This window comes from Electrophorus electricus, chromosome 10, assembly GCF_041902795.1.
Source record: "Electrophorus electricus isolate QZ-2024a chromosome 10, ASM4190279v1, whole genome shotgun sequence".
NCBI classification, from domain to species: Eukaryota; Metazoa; Chordata; class Actinopteri; order Gymnotiformes; family Gymnotidae; genus Electrophorus; species Electrophorus electricus.
Genome location: NC_137506.1, coordinates 14,978,179 through 14,993,457, shown reverse-complemented (window position 1 = coordinate 14,993,457; position 15,279 = coordinate 14,978,179). Strand labels below are relative to the sequence as shown.

General features: G+C 40.7%; 1 protein-coding gene across 5 annotated transcripts in view; it reads right to left on the bottom strand.

Moving 5' to 3' along the window:
• kif26ba (kinesin family member 26Ba) overlaps positions 1 to 15,279 on the bottom strand; it is a 75,982-nt gene that overhangs the window by 51,555 nt on the left and 9,148 nt on the right. The window contains exon 2 of one of the 5 annotated variants that reach the window (XM_081721600.1): positions 11,217 to 11,277. The exons of the other annotated variants lie outside the window; for them this stretch is intronic. The gene's annotated coding sequence lies outside the window, so the exon portion shown is untranslated. The remainder of the gene's footprint in view (positions 1 to 11,216; positions 11,278 to 15,279) is intronic. 5 annotated transcript variants of the gene reach the window in all.

Below are 15,279 nucleotides of genomic sequence, written 5' to 3'. Positions count from 1 at the left end.
AGCATATTGTCTGCTACTGTAGCAAATATGTTCAATAGTCTGATCTTGTTTTAATGGTCTGTTCCATGTTTTCATGTAATGATGCCAATGTGTGAGTGCAGGCTGGTGCAGGCAAACAAGCGATTAGCAATATGTGCTGTGCAATATGACCAACATCTCATATCGTGATATAAGTCTTTTCATATGCAGATAACAATACATATAGCACAGTTTCTGTAAATTCAAGTAATAAATAGTTTATAAAATAGACACATATTTCTTATTGGCATTGAATTATATAATTGCCAATTACGCATATTTGATAAATTTTCTCTTTATATTTAGAACCTTACAATTAGGAATATAAGAATATATAAAATATTACTAATTATTATTATTAATAAAATACAAATAGAAAATACTTTTTCACCTATGGTTGCAAACAAAATATATAACAAATAATTTTGTTATATTTTGATCAAAGCTTGAATTGTAGCAGCAATATATATATATATATATATATATATATATATATATATATATATATATATATATATATATATATATATATATATATTCACTTTCACATGGAAATAAATGATATTTCATATGAGCATAATATGAAAATTTTATCATCACATGATATGTATCATCATATCGTACAGCCCTACAAGGGTGGTTAGGTTGTGCTTCGGGGATTTCCTGAGTGATAAACAAAGTTATCTGAAAGGAGCAGAGAAGCATGCAAAGAGGGAAGAAAGCAGAACATTTGTCACTGGATGCCTGAAATCATCACTAGTACAGATAGACCTGAAGGTCAGACACACCCTCCTGTACATCACTAGTACTGTACAGATAGACCTGAAGGTCAGACACACCCTCCTGTACATCACTAGTACTGTACAGATAGACCTGAAGGTCAGACACACCCTCCTGTACATCACTAGTACTCTACAGATAGACCTGAAGGTCAGACATACCCTCCTGTACATCACTAGTACTCTACAGATAGACCTGAAGGTCAGACACACCCTCCTGTACATCACTAGTACTGTACAGATAGACCTGAAGGTCAGACATACCCTCCTGTACATCACTAGTACTGTACAGATAGACCTGAAGGTCAGACACACCCTCCTGTACATCACTAGTACTCTACAGATAGACCTGAAGGTCAGACACACCCTCCTGTACATCACTAGTACTGTACAGATAGACCTGAAGGTCAGACACACCCTCCTGTACATCACTAGTACTGTACAGATAGACCTGAAGGTCAGACACACTTTCTTGTACATCACTAGTACTGTACAGATAGACCTGAAGGTCAGACACACCCTCCTGTACATCACTAGTACTCTACAGATAGACCTGAAGGTCAGACACACCCTCCTGTACATCACTAGTACTGTACAGATAGACCTGAAGGTCAGACACACCCTCCTGTACATCACTAGTACTGTACAGATAGACCTGAAGGTCAGACACACTTTCTTGTACATCACTAGTACTGTACAGATAGACCTGAAGGTCAGACACACCCTCCTGTACATCACTAGTACTCTACAGATAGACCTGAAGGTCAGACACACCCTCCTGTACATCACTAGTACTGTACAGATAGACCTGAAGGTCAGACACACCCTCCTGTACATCACTAGTACTGTACAGATAGACCTGAAGGTCAGACACACTTTCTTGTACATCACTAGTACTGTACAGATAGACCTGAAGGTCAGACACACCCTCCTGTACATCACTAGTACTCTACAGATAGACCTGAAGGTCAGACATACCCTCCTGTACATCACTAGTACTCTACAGATAGACCTGAAGGTCAGACACACCCTCCTGTACATCACTAGTACTGTACAGATAGACCTGAAGGTCAGACATACCCTCCTGTACATCACTAGTACTGTACAGATAGACCTGAAGGTCAGACACACCCTCCTGTACATCACTAGTACTCTACAGATAGACCTGAAGGTCAGACACACCCTCCTGTACATCACTAGTACTGTACAGATAGACCTGAAGGTCAGACACACCCTCCTGTACATCACTAGTACTGTACAGATAGACCTGAAGGTCAGACACACTTTCTTGTACATCACTAGTACTGTACAGATAGACCTGAAGGTCAGACACACCCTCCTGTACATCACTAGTACTCTACAGATAGACCTGAAGGTCAGACACACCCTCCTGTACATCACTAGTACTGTACAGATAGACCTGAAGGTCAGACACACCCTCCTGTACATCACTAGTACTGTACAGATAGACCTGAAGGTCAGACACACTTTCTTGTACATCACTAGTACTGTACAGATAGACCTGAAGGTCAGACACACCCTCCTGTACATCACTAGTACTCTACAGATAGACCTGAAGGTCAGACATACCCTCCTGTACATCACTAGTACTCTACAGATAGACCTGAAGGTCAGACACACCCTCCTGTACATCACTAGTACTGTACAGATAGACCTGAAGGTCAGATACACCCTCCTGTACATCACTAGTACTCTACAGATAGACCTGAAGGTCAGACATACCCTCCTGTACATCACTAGTACTCTACAGATAGACCTGAAGGTCAGACATACCCTCCTGTACATCACTAGTACTGTACAGATAGACCTGAAGGTCAGACATACCCTCCTGTACATCACTAGTACTGTACAGATAGACCTGAAGGTCAGACATACCCTCCTGTACATCACTAGTACTGTACAGATAGACCTGAAGGTCAGACACACCCTCCTGTACATCACTAGTACTGTACAGATAGACCTGAAGGTCAGACACACCCTCCTGTACATCACTAGTACTGTACAGATAGACCTGAAAGTCAGGTACAATAGCAGGCTGGACAAGTGAACATGGAAGCTGAGAGAAAGGGGCATTCCTGTCTTTTACCTAGGGCCCCCAAATCACAAAATCTGCCCTGTACACACACACACACATTTTTGAGTGGAACTCCACATGATATTTCTTGATCACCTTGGTCAAAGTGTTCGGTTTATTAACATTTTCAGTTTCTTGTACCTTGATGTGTTATTGACACATCCTTGTTCCTGGCTTTCGACATTCATTTGTTGAGTCGATGGATGAGGTCCAGTTTCTATCTGTTTTATTGTCTGGAAACATTACTGTGCTTCATCCATTACCTTTAATTATAAAGTCCATCCCTTCAAACTCATAACCGCCTTCCCAGCTAAGTGAGAAAAGGTCCTAATCATATGGGTACCCACTCATCCATAATAGAGATCTATGAAAGCCAAGCAAGATTTATTTGTAAAATTTCAATATAAATGTTATGCAATCTTCTTGCTGACATGGAGGGAGCAGAGACCAGGAACATGTCCCTCTATATCCACAATGGCACCTTCACCTGCACCTCTCCCACCAACCCTCTCTGTAACAGAAACAATCATTCATTCTCTAGAGGTTTTGCTGCTATAGTTATACTGCACATCAGCCTGTTGGAAAGTGGTGCCTGGTTCTGCCTGGTTCTTTCTTTTTCTGGTTACCTTGCATGTCAGAAAGTCCACAAGGTTAACACAACATTACATTCAGCAGGCTGTAAATGTCTTTCAACATTAGATGGCAAAATTGCTTGGTGGCTCTTACGGTGTACAGTCTGAAGGTTCACCTGCAGCTGTGGTTGCTGTTTGGACATGTAATTAGACTTGATTTTCAGGTATCGGTACCTCCTGACAAAAACAACAACAAGCAAATACAGCATAACCAGTCACTTTAGAACTTATGATGTAACTGCAGATGTAACGATGTCCAGGCTTTGGTGAATATACAACAATCAGTGGTGTCAGATGTGGGAGGCCATGAGGGGAACGACCTTGGACTAAGCAACCCTCTCCGTGAGGGGAACACGATAAATGATGACACATTTACCCCCAGGAAGACCTGGGTGTGAATACAGCTGTCTGCCTGTGCTACAAAGTGAGTTCAGCTAATTTTACTGAATTATGCTGGATTACCTGTCTGTATGTTCAGTATTTCTGCATTATGATGGATCAGCTGTCTGTGTGTTCAGTATTTCTACATTATGCTGGATTATCTGTGTGTTCAGTATTATTGCATTATGATGGATTATCTGTTTGTGTGTTCAGTTTTTCTGCATTATGCTGGGGTACCTGTCTCTGTTCACTATTTTTGTGTGTTCCACTGGGCTATATTGTATTAAACTAGGTTATATGGTGTTCATTTGTGTGAGGTTATAGTGTAAAAGTTTGGGTATTGCTGTGTTTATTATGTAAGAGGTTAAGTCTACCAGAACACAGACTTCTGACATTCAAAAAGATGATTTTTTTTCTATTTGCCCTTAGGGAGAGCTGAAGGTGTTGACATTATTACATATGCTTTAATTACAAACTGTATGTGGAAAATAGGTTTGTTGAAGAAAAACCAACATGTATATTATGAAAATGAACCTGAAAAAAGATGAAGCATGAAATTAAAATATAAAGAGCCAGTCTAACCAAACTAGCACATATCTGAAGGCCAAAATCCTGGACATGTAAAATTTCATACTACAATCTATGTGAAAATATTGCTTAGTATTTCTGTGGGCTAAAATGTCATCTTATAAGAGTTTTCATTCATTTATAGTTTGATTTCTTTTCAGGGTCCATAAAGAGACTGCTCAGTCTGCAGGTCTACCATGTACTTCAGGAGAAGGGACAGAGGCCTATTGAGCAGGACACACAGAAACCCTGTAGTGCAGCCTAAAACTTGCTCTCAGACACTCCCACAACTCTGATCAATCTGCAATGAAAAGATCTGAGTGAGAGAGGGACAGAGATTAATTTTAGTTTTATTTAGCAAGCATATTCAAAATGCCACAAGCAAAGAATTGTGTTGTGTTGCAACTTCTGCTGTGCTATTTACACTGTAAGCCTTTAAATACACTGGCAGTTCTACATAGCTCTTTCTTTCCAGTGTATAGATCTCAGCTTTCCTGACCATGCCCTGAGGCTGCGAGAAATATGAACTGCAAAGCAAAGTGCCAACTAAACCATGTGGCATAAAGACAAGATTGCTGCCCCAGTTATGTTTTTAAAATGAATTTTAACAAGCATGACTGATGACACGGCTCTAAGACCAGACCCAGGCAGCCAGGACAAAGACAAGTGGTTCTAACTGACAAAAATGACATGTACTTACCAACACCCTACATTCAAAACAGAAGGGTCGCATAGTCCCTATACAGAGGAAAGAGAATAAAAGCTGTCTGATGAAGTCGTATTACAGATGACGTATTACAGATGCAGTGTCATCTGTCAAATCTGTAATGAAACACGTCTATTTTTTCTATTTTGATCTAGACAAGAGTGCAATAAAATCAATGTGGCGCCTTGGTTAGCACTGAGGGTCCTGTTGTTCTGAAATTAGCTGGGCTGGATGAATGCCAAGAGGGTGCAATGAAAGTAGGTTGGCGGGTGAGGGGTACTTAGGCCAACCTGAACTCGATTAATTTTAAACTCATAAACTATTCTTTATGGAAGGAGTAACAGAGAACATCTTTCTAATCTCAACTCATTGTTTAGGAAATTCTAGTTACGAAGAGATAAAACTATACAAACAATTTTCCCTCAGTCCAGTTTTACATACAGAATTCCTCCCTGGACATTTCATAGCGGACTCGATGTCTCTAGAGCTGAGCTTTTGCCCCTTGTCTTGCACCTCCAGCTCAAGGCTGCTGTACTGCTGGATTTGATCAATTCTTCCACCCAGATTTATTACCCAGACATGTAAAACCAGAGGACATACTTAACGAAGTAAGCACTGGCTCAAATGCAAGGATGCAGGATGTAAAAGACATTAATGTGAATTCCCCAAGGCATTATTCCATGTTCACCTTACCCTCCCCAGAACCCCAGGGGAAGCAAACATCATGTACACCTCTAAAGCACTGACATAAAGCTTTACGCTGAAATCAAGGCTTTGTCTTCCATTCACCATTCCACTGCAGTAATGCCTCTTAAACACAGGTAGAGTGTCTGTTAGGGTTAAGCGTTCTGCTTAGGGAACTGTAATGGTAGAAAGCTGGCTATAAAAACTAGACCAGTCAGTAAGGTTAGTCTAGTCCATTAAGGAAAAAGCTTAACTGATCTATAGGCCACTGTAAAGATATCTCATGTGTTTCATGGTTCCTTCCTGCTGTCTCAGGATCAAGCTTCATATCCCTGATCTCCACAGCCTCCTTAGATTCCTCCCTGGGTTCTACAAAGGCATAAAGATCACCGTGGAACCAAACGGAGTGCACCAGCCTGCCTCTGACCACCAACGTCACTTATGTCAGTGGACTGTTATAAACCGGGAATCAGGGCTTTCCCAATTACAGCCCTGGCACAGAGTGGAATACTTCACTGCAGTGTACATCAGCTACTGTTAAAATATATTATGAACAAAAAAGACCTCCAAGTCACCATGAATAAGTGTCACCTCTTACTCTTCTTTTATGGCCTCGTAATTCTGCTTTGTTTTTGTTTGTATCCCTGAGAGGGTGAAGAAAGGCAATCTACTTTTTACCCCAAACACATCTCCTCTCCCCTGCAGTAGGACCATCCATCCTCTGCCTGCTCCTGCTGCCACCCCCAGTCCAGCCCCACAGTGCACGAGGGTGCAGGGTTCCTCTACTAAGCTCTTTCTATATCTGTACCTATCACTAAATCCCAGAGGTAAATCACACTGCAAACACAACGATCCAGCTCAACTGTACAGAATCAGAGATGTAAAAGGGAGGAGCTAGCAAGAGAGATAAAGACAGACAGGCAGAGGGAGAACGAGGGAGAACGAGGGAGAGAACAAGTGAGAGAGAAAGAGAGAGACAACAAGAAAGACGGGGAGATGAAGAGAATCGTTGAATGCACATGCTTTTCACTTTAAAGTTTTTATGACACCAGACAATTCAAAACATGTGCCTTTCACACCTGCTTTTAGTGAAAAGATACACATCTGGATCATTCCTCCTTCCCAACATGGTAGGTCTATGTGAAAAATGCATGGACCTCATACACAAACACAGATAAGTAATATTATTTAGACACTTCAATATCTTCCAAAATAGCACAAATACTGCATCCCTTCAGGAGCCTCCACTACAGAGAAAAACATCATGACATGACACAGATAATAACTATGCTACTGTGTCCTGCTTTTACCCTAGAGGTGCTACATGTAAATGTATTAAACACAGCAAAAGAAATAATAAAAAAAAATAGCACCAAAGGATCGATTATCATCACCTCCTCATGTATTATTGTAGGAGTTTTCTATTTTAAATCTTAAAAGTGGGTCTTCAGATAGGTCTTAGGCTTTAAGGAATTCTGTTGATCTGTTGAGTGTAGTCACATGCATGAATACAACTGTAGCTAAAGTTGCTAGCTTGGTAGTACTGATGGATCATGAAGACATTTTGTTTAAAATGTATAAGGACATACTGTGCACAAAGTCAAAAGTAGCCCCACACACAGTAATACCATGATCAAACAGTCCAAAACACCCTGGATATCCAATGTATATGTAGCCTATACATAGCCTATAGCAATTTCTGAATAAGAAAATGTTTCTGCTAATAAAATGTTATTCATAAATAACTTAAATTATGATTATGCAGTTAGTCAGATCATGTTCTATTTCTGTAGAACATATAGCTTACATCTTGTATAAATCCTCAGAACACACAAAATGACTTTTATTTTGGTAAGATTAACACACCAGACAAAGCAGATATACAGGCTGCTCAATTGTAAATATACAAAAACTGTAGAGCTATCTTAATCTTTGTATTGGTGCTCCTTGCCAAGTATTTTTGCATAAATGCAAATGTATAGAAATAGCACTTCTGTACAGGGCATTTTGCAAAATTGTATTTTTCTTCACTTCCTTTAAAATTGTGAAGATGTACTAGAAAGAAAGAAGAAAGAGAAGATTTGAGTGTAATGAGGAGCCTTTATGATTTAGAATTAAATCTGCAAGATTATTGTGGTAATTAATGAAAACCCAGTCTGCCTTTGTTTATTTTGCATTCAGCCTCACCCTCAGAGTGTGTGTGGCACTGCATGGCAGTGTATGAAGCAAACACTCCACAGTTGAGTGCAGCGCAAAGAGACACTGAGTTATGTCTGTGTGTGCATGCTTGTGTGTATGTGTTCTCTCCCATGTTAAAGCTTAGGACTCAATAATGCTCGACAGCCTCACTGAAGCTTGAGACATCCATTTGTCTCTTAATGTTCCATCCTAGGGGAACTATTCATTAAAAATTAAAAAACACTGCGGCTCTGCATCCAGGTGAGTGCTATTGGCACATTGTGCTGTTAAAGCACACAGCAGTGCTTCATGTTGTACTGAATCTCTAAATTTGCTCTTACATGGAGTGAATTACTGAGTAAAATGTTGGTTTTCTTGTGACAAAACCACAGATCAGTTATGTGGTGTCTGTTATATAGTGTCATGGCCCGAGTGCCAAAGGGCATTGAGCAGGACGCACAGAGACGATGTGAAACATTTAACGACATGAAACATAAAGGACACTCGTGGCACTCACACATAGATGGGAACACGCAAACAGTATAAACAGTAACAATGACAAAATAGAATGGTACAGACGTTGGGTTATACTAACAGTGGCTACACAGTCATTGATACTAACATTACACTAACACTAACATTTGACACCGACACTAACAATGACCAACAATGAGGCCCACACTGACAGGGGTTTAAATAAACAGACATACACAACATTAAGCCCATGCAGGTGCGTGCCATCATGGAGGGCGTGGCAACGAACGTAAAGTCCCCTGTACGTGGTGGGCCATACCACGTGACTCGTGGGGGGCATTCCGTGACATGTAGTTATGTTTTTAAAGGGGGCAGCTATTCTGTGTCCCCATTTTCATACCAATTCGTAACACAAACAATGTCCACAAGCAGTTTGATAATAAAGCCTGTAGGTAGAAGCCTTCTAAGAGCAAATTAAGGACGTGTCTGGGATAGTTAAGGGGGAAACTCACAGAGAGGATACTAGCATAAAAATGAACTGTGGTTTCACCTCTTGTCCATTGTATTGGTGCTCTGGACAGCTTTGCTGAAGGGATGTGGTTTGGACAGACTCAAACCTTTTCTAAAAAGTATTCCACTGTTGACGTGGGGGTCTTAAAAAGTGCTTATATAATCAATGCTTATTACATGTCACTTCCACAGAAGTACACAGTGGTACTCTTAATAGAAAATAAAAAGAGCATCCTTGCTGTTTACTAACCTGAATTGCTTATGCTTGGACATGCTCACGGAACAGTTTAAAGTGAATTCACCCAGACAAAAGAATGACCAGATAAATGGGGCAGTGTGTCAGACATGTGGATGAAAGCTATGGAACAGCATAATACCCATGTGAGTGTGTATATATGATTCATACAAGGACATATACAAGGATATAAACAACGGTATTGAATTGTATTCTGAGCTGCACAAATGGAATGGTTTAATGGAATGGCTTAACTTGATTAAATGATTTCCACGTCAGTGTGGAGTCATTTACTAAAGGGGAGGGGCCAGCAAAACAAAAATAAAAAAATCAGTGTGACTGTGTTGGGTAATAAGGTCACGTTTTAATTCAAGGACATCACAAATGGATTGCTCAACACCAGGCCCCTCCAGCCTACTTGCTTTGAGAGTCCAGAGTAGGCAGTGGAAAGGGGGAACCATACATAGATCACAATCGCTTACTCTCTAATGCTATCTGCCTGCATCTCTCTGCCAAAAAAACTGCCATAAAGCTCATGCTTGACCAGCAACACAGCCCTGAGAGAGAAGAATAGGAAATTAGAGCTCCCTGTAGCCAAGGGATCTGACACAGGAAGTGGAGGTGCCCTCTCAAAAAAGCCCATAGTTCTGCTTTGATTCTCCTGTAATAAGTTCAATCTGACTGCACACAGAGGTGAGCTGCTATTGAAAAGAGTGTAATACAGACTCACATGGCATACGATACATGTAATACACACAACGCATGTTCAATACATACACACTACATGCAATATACACAGTACATACACACTACATGCAATACACACAATACATTCACACTACATGTTCAATCCACACAATACATGCATGATACATGCAATACACACAATACAAACACACTACATGTTCAATACCCTCTATCCACACTACACGATACACACTATAAATGTTGCTTAGGCACAGTGAAACGCATCATTCTTTCATAATCAGTCCTGAACACTCGACACATTCTAAAATGTTTAATTTAGGTTTTAAAATATTAAAATGCATATATGGCATTAAAAAAACATTGTCCAGAGTAATAAATGTGGCAGTGTTGAAAATGTGCAGATAAGGGTTCTGAGTGGAAGAACCTTTGTGCCTGGCTATAAAGCCTGGCCAGGTGTCTGGAGCTGTCGGGAAGCAGAGCTGATTAGATTAAGCAGACCATGTGGAAGGGAAGCATCAAGTGAGAATTTCACCTGTTCTGAGAACAGCGCTGTGTCCCTATGGCTCGCTCTGCACCACATCTATATTGCTATATGAAAACATTTCTCCCAGTGCAATGGAAGGGGCACCATAAGTGGTTGGATTCTGTTTCTGACAAGACTGTGCATGTGCTTCCATAAACTGTGCTCCCTTGGTCATAAGAATGGGAATTGTATTGATATATTTCCATGCAGACAGCAGGTAGAGATTAAAGGGGAAAGATAATACTGTGAAAGATTTTACAGTGAGCCCGACAAGTAAATTTACAACAAAACCAATTCAGTATGCGTAAACACATACACTAACACACACACACACACACACACACCCCAGTCAGTCATAATAACACAGCTCACTGTCAGCCTATTTACTTTAGATATATCCTCAATATGCATCACGCATTATAATCTTTGCATGAAGTGACACAATCTGCATTTGACTTATCTTATACAGCAGAGTCAACCTTCATCACTTTAGACTCAGCTCAAGGTGCTTCTGCGGAATGAGTAAAGGTACGTACTTATTCTCATCTTGTACAGGCAAAGCTGACACACCATTATTTTCGTCTGATTACTCTGATTTAAGAGCAGAGATGAATTCGGCTAGATGAATTAGTCATGCGTTTCTCTGCCGTCAAGTATTTCTCTGTATGCTGCTAACGCAGCATATGTGTCAGGCCTGTTTTTCCAGTGTGAGTGGAGCCAACAGACCTGAGATCAGGGCAGCCTCAGGATGCTGAAGAACGAGCCCTCACCATCCGCTCGACGGTGGCTGAGTGAGGACAAAGACAGAGTGTCAAGCAGGTAAGGGTTGGTAGAAGAGAGGGGGGGTCACTGTGGGGCATTGACAAAGTCACAATACCCTTTACCCACAATATCCATGTTCTGATTGCTCCCCTTAGTGTTTAATAGTGGCAGGTTAAGAAGGCCAAGGTAACAAATTATATCTTTCTAGCTGTGTTTATCAGCCAATCATCTTTCCATCACTTTCAGAGGAGCTGAGTGAGCAGCACAGACACATAGTGATTTACTACACCAATTTAAACTTGGGGAAGTGTGGTGTGGGAAGTCATGTGTTAACAACTAGGATAAATTACCTTTGAGAGGTAAAAAATCTCTGCCTGCCTGTGTTTGTACACTGACCATGACACATATGGGGAAAATTATAAGGTCACCACCCTTCTGTCCATTTTTTCAGTCCCCTTTCATTCAATCTTGTTTTGTTCACAGCCAGACCTCAGTTTAGAGAGTTCTCTCTAGATGCTTGGGGTTCAAGCCTGTGCTCCTCAGCTAAACAAACCATAGCTAGAAGGGCCTCAAAACACATTGTTAGTTATGAGCTGGGCAGATAAAGTGAATTTAATTAACAGCAAAGTGAACAACAGATAAACACACATATACCTATAAGAAGGCACCTTTGATCTTCTGTGAAGGCAGAACACTGGCAATCACATTCTCAGCACAAAAAGATAATTAATGAGGCCCTTACAGTGCATAGCCAAATACAGAGCACAGACAGCTTAATGGAAGCTTATCAAGCAAAGCACATGTACCTGTGTAGAAGAGTAAATCACATGTACCTACGTATAAGATTACCACGAGAGCTCCTGAATGGCATGACTGAAGTGTTTGTCATGTCACTGAGGCCCCATAATGTCCACTAGTCAATCATATATCTGTGTGCTTGTGCTTTCGGATGAAATGTGCACTGCTTATGGTGGTGTGGTGCTTGGGATCATGGGTCCCATAGGAAGCATGTGCTTCCTGGGTGAGGGCTAGCTAGTCGTTAGGCAGGATCTGGCTTGTGTGTTTGCTGTCTGGTTGCTTTCCTGATCCAACACAGGAGAAAATACCCAGGAGGTGGACTATGCCAAGAAAATCGGTGTTGGCGTCCTCCCTGAGCACACCGACAAACAGCTCTGTCAGAGATAATGCAGACCCTTTCACATGCTACACACCAGTGCCCAGACACTTATAGACATGCCGCAGTAGTGCTCAGTGGTCCTCCACAGGATCATAACTCCGGCAATCCAGCTTCCAGCTTAAACTGTCCAGTAATGCAGTTTACAGACCTCTTGTATACCACCAGTCTACATCCATCTCTCATACCATACAACAGTGTAGAGTCCCATACCACTAGTCTACATCCATCTCTCATACCATACAACAGTGTAGATTCCTATCCTACCAGTCTACATCCATCTCTCATACCCTACAACAGTGTAGAGTCCCATACCACTAGTCTACATCCATCTCTCATACCATACAACAGTGTAGAGTCCTATCCTACCAGTCTACATCCATCTCTCATACCCTACAACAGTGTAGAGTCCCATACCACTAGTCTACATCCATCTCTCATACCATACAACAGTGTAGAGTCCCATACCACTAGTCTACATCCATCTCTCATACCCTACAACAGTGTAGATTCCCATACCACTAGTCTACATCCATCTCTCATACCATACAACAGTGTAGAGTCCTATCCTACCAGTCTACATCCACCTCTCATACCCTACAACAGTGTAGAGTCCCATACCACTAGTCTACATCCATCTCTCATACCATACAACAGTGTAGAGTCCCATACCACTAGTCTACATCCATCTCTCATACCCTACAACAGTGTAGAGTCCCATACCACTAGTCTACATCCATCTCTCATACCCTACAACAGTGTAGATTCCTATCCTACCAGTCTACATCCATCTCTCATACCCTACAACAGTGTAGAGTCCCATACCACTAGTCTACATCCATCTCTCATACCATACAACAGTGTAGAGTCCTATCCTACCAGTCTACATCCATCTCTCATACCCTACAACAGTGTAGAGTCCCATACCACTAGTCTACATCCATCTCTCATACCATACAACAGTGTAGAGTCCCATACCACTAGTCTACATCCATCTCTCATACCCTACAACAGTGTAGAGTCCTATCCTACCAGTCTACATCCATCTCTTATACCCTACAACAGTGTAGAGTCCCATACCACTAGTCTACATCCATCTCTCATACCATACAACAGTGTAGAGTCCTATCCTACCAGTCTACATCCATCTCTCATACCCTACAACAGTGTAGAGTCCCATACCACTAGTCTACATCCATCTCTCATACCATACAACAGTGTAGAGTCCCATACCACTAGTCCACATCCATCTCTCATATCCTACAACAGTGTAGAGTCCTATCCTACCAGTCTACATCCATCTCTCATACCCTACAACAGTGTAGAGTCCTATCCTACCAGTCTACATCCATCTCTCATACCATACAACAGTGTAGAGCTATTTCCCATAAAGTAACATAGTCTACATCTGACCAGATTGTTCACTTTATTACTAAATTGTTGGTAAAAAAAAAATGTGACTCAGTTATTGTCTCACTTAGCATCAGATAACCTGTTTGAACAGTTCCAGTCTGGCTTTAGATCATGGCACTGAGACAGTTCTACTTAAGCTTGATCTGCCAGTTGCTTCAGATTCTGGTGCAATTAGTATTCTCCTTTTAAACCTTAATCCTGTTTTTGACACAGTTTCTTATATTTATTGCTCATCTTTCTACTATTGGTGTTTCTGCTACTGCACTCTCTTGGTTTAATTCATCTGTCACAGTATGCTGTCCTTCCCACTGATTACATGGTACGTCCCACCACGTGCAGTGGGAGTTCACTATTGACAGTTCATTGTATCTTGTTTGTTACCACACCCCCCTTGTTAGCACACACCTGCACCCAGTTATTTGTGTCATTTATGTATGTATTTAAACCCCTGGTGGTGTGTACTTTGTTGTTGGTCATTTTGTGTTAGATGTACATATTCATGGTAGATGACTAGTTTGCACTGCTAGCTGTTCATGTTGGTGTTTCTTGTTCATCGTCTTCATGTCGCACAGGTTATATGTATGTGCCATACTGTTTATTCTTCTTGTCGAGTGGGAATAAATGTTGTCTGTGTCAAAAGAAGTCTGTGCATCCTGCTCTTTGCCCTGTAGCACCTGGGCCATCACAATATCTTACTTATAAAACACAGTATGTCACTATTAAGAAATATAAATCTTGTACTGCTCATGTTGTTTATGGTGTTCCCCAGGGATCTGCTCTCAGGAATTTCCTTTTTATCTTTCCATAATATACATCCTCCCACGTAAACATATTTCATAATATACATCCTCCCACTTAAACATATTTCATAATATACATCCTCCAATGTAGACATATTTCATAATATACATCCTCCCACTTAAGCATATTTCATAATATACATCCTCCCACTTAAACATATTTCATAATATACATCTTCCCACGTAGACATATTTCATAATATACATCCTCCCACGTAGACATATTTCATAATATACATTCTCCCACGTAGACATCATCTGCATGGTTTGTTTTCATTGTTATGCTGATGACACACAGATCTATATTAGTTTTAGTTTTATATTCTTTCTTTACTTTTGCCTCTTCCTTCATTAACTACAGGTATTAGCAATATTGAGTACTGGATGAGTTTTACTAATAATTACTCCAAAAGCTTTTATTTGTACTCACTATGATATAATTCTTGATATTTATAAAGTTCAGGTAAAACATTGTAAATGTTCACAATCTCAGGGTCATTTTTGATTCCTCGTTATCTTTTGAATAACACATTAACGCACTCAATGAAACCTTTATTACCATCTTTGAAATATCAGACACCGACATATGTTTAGTAATAATGATGCTAAAATGCCTTTATTAACTCTCATCTGGATTATT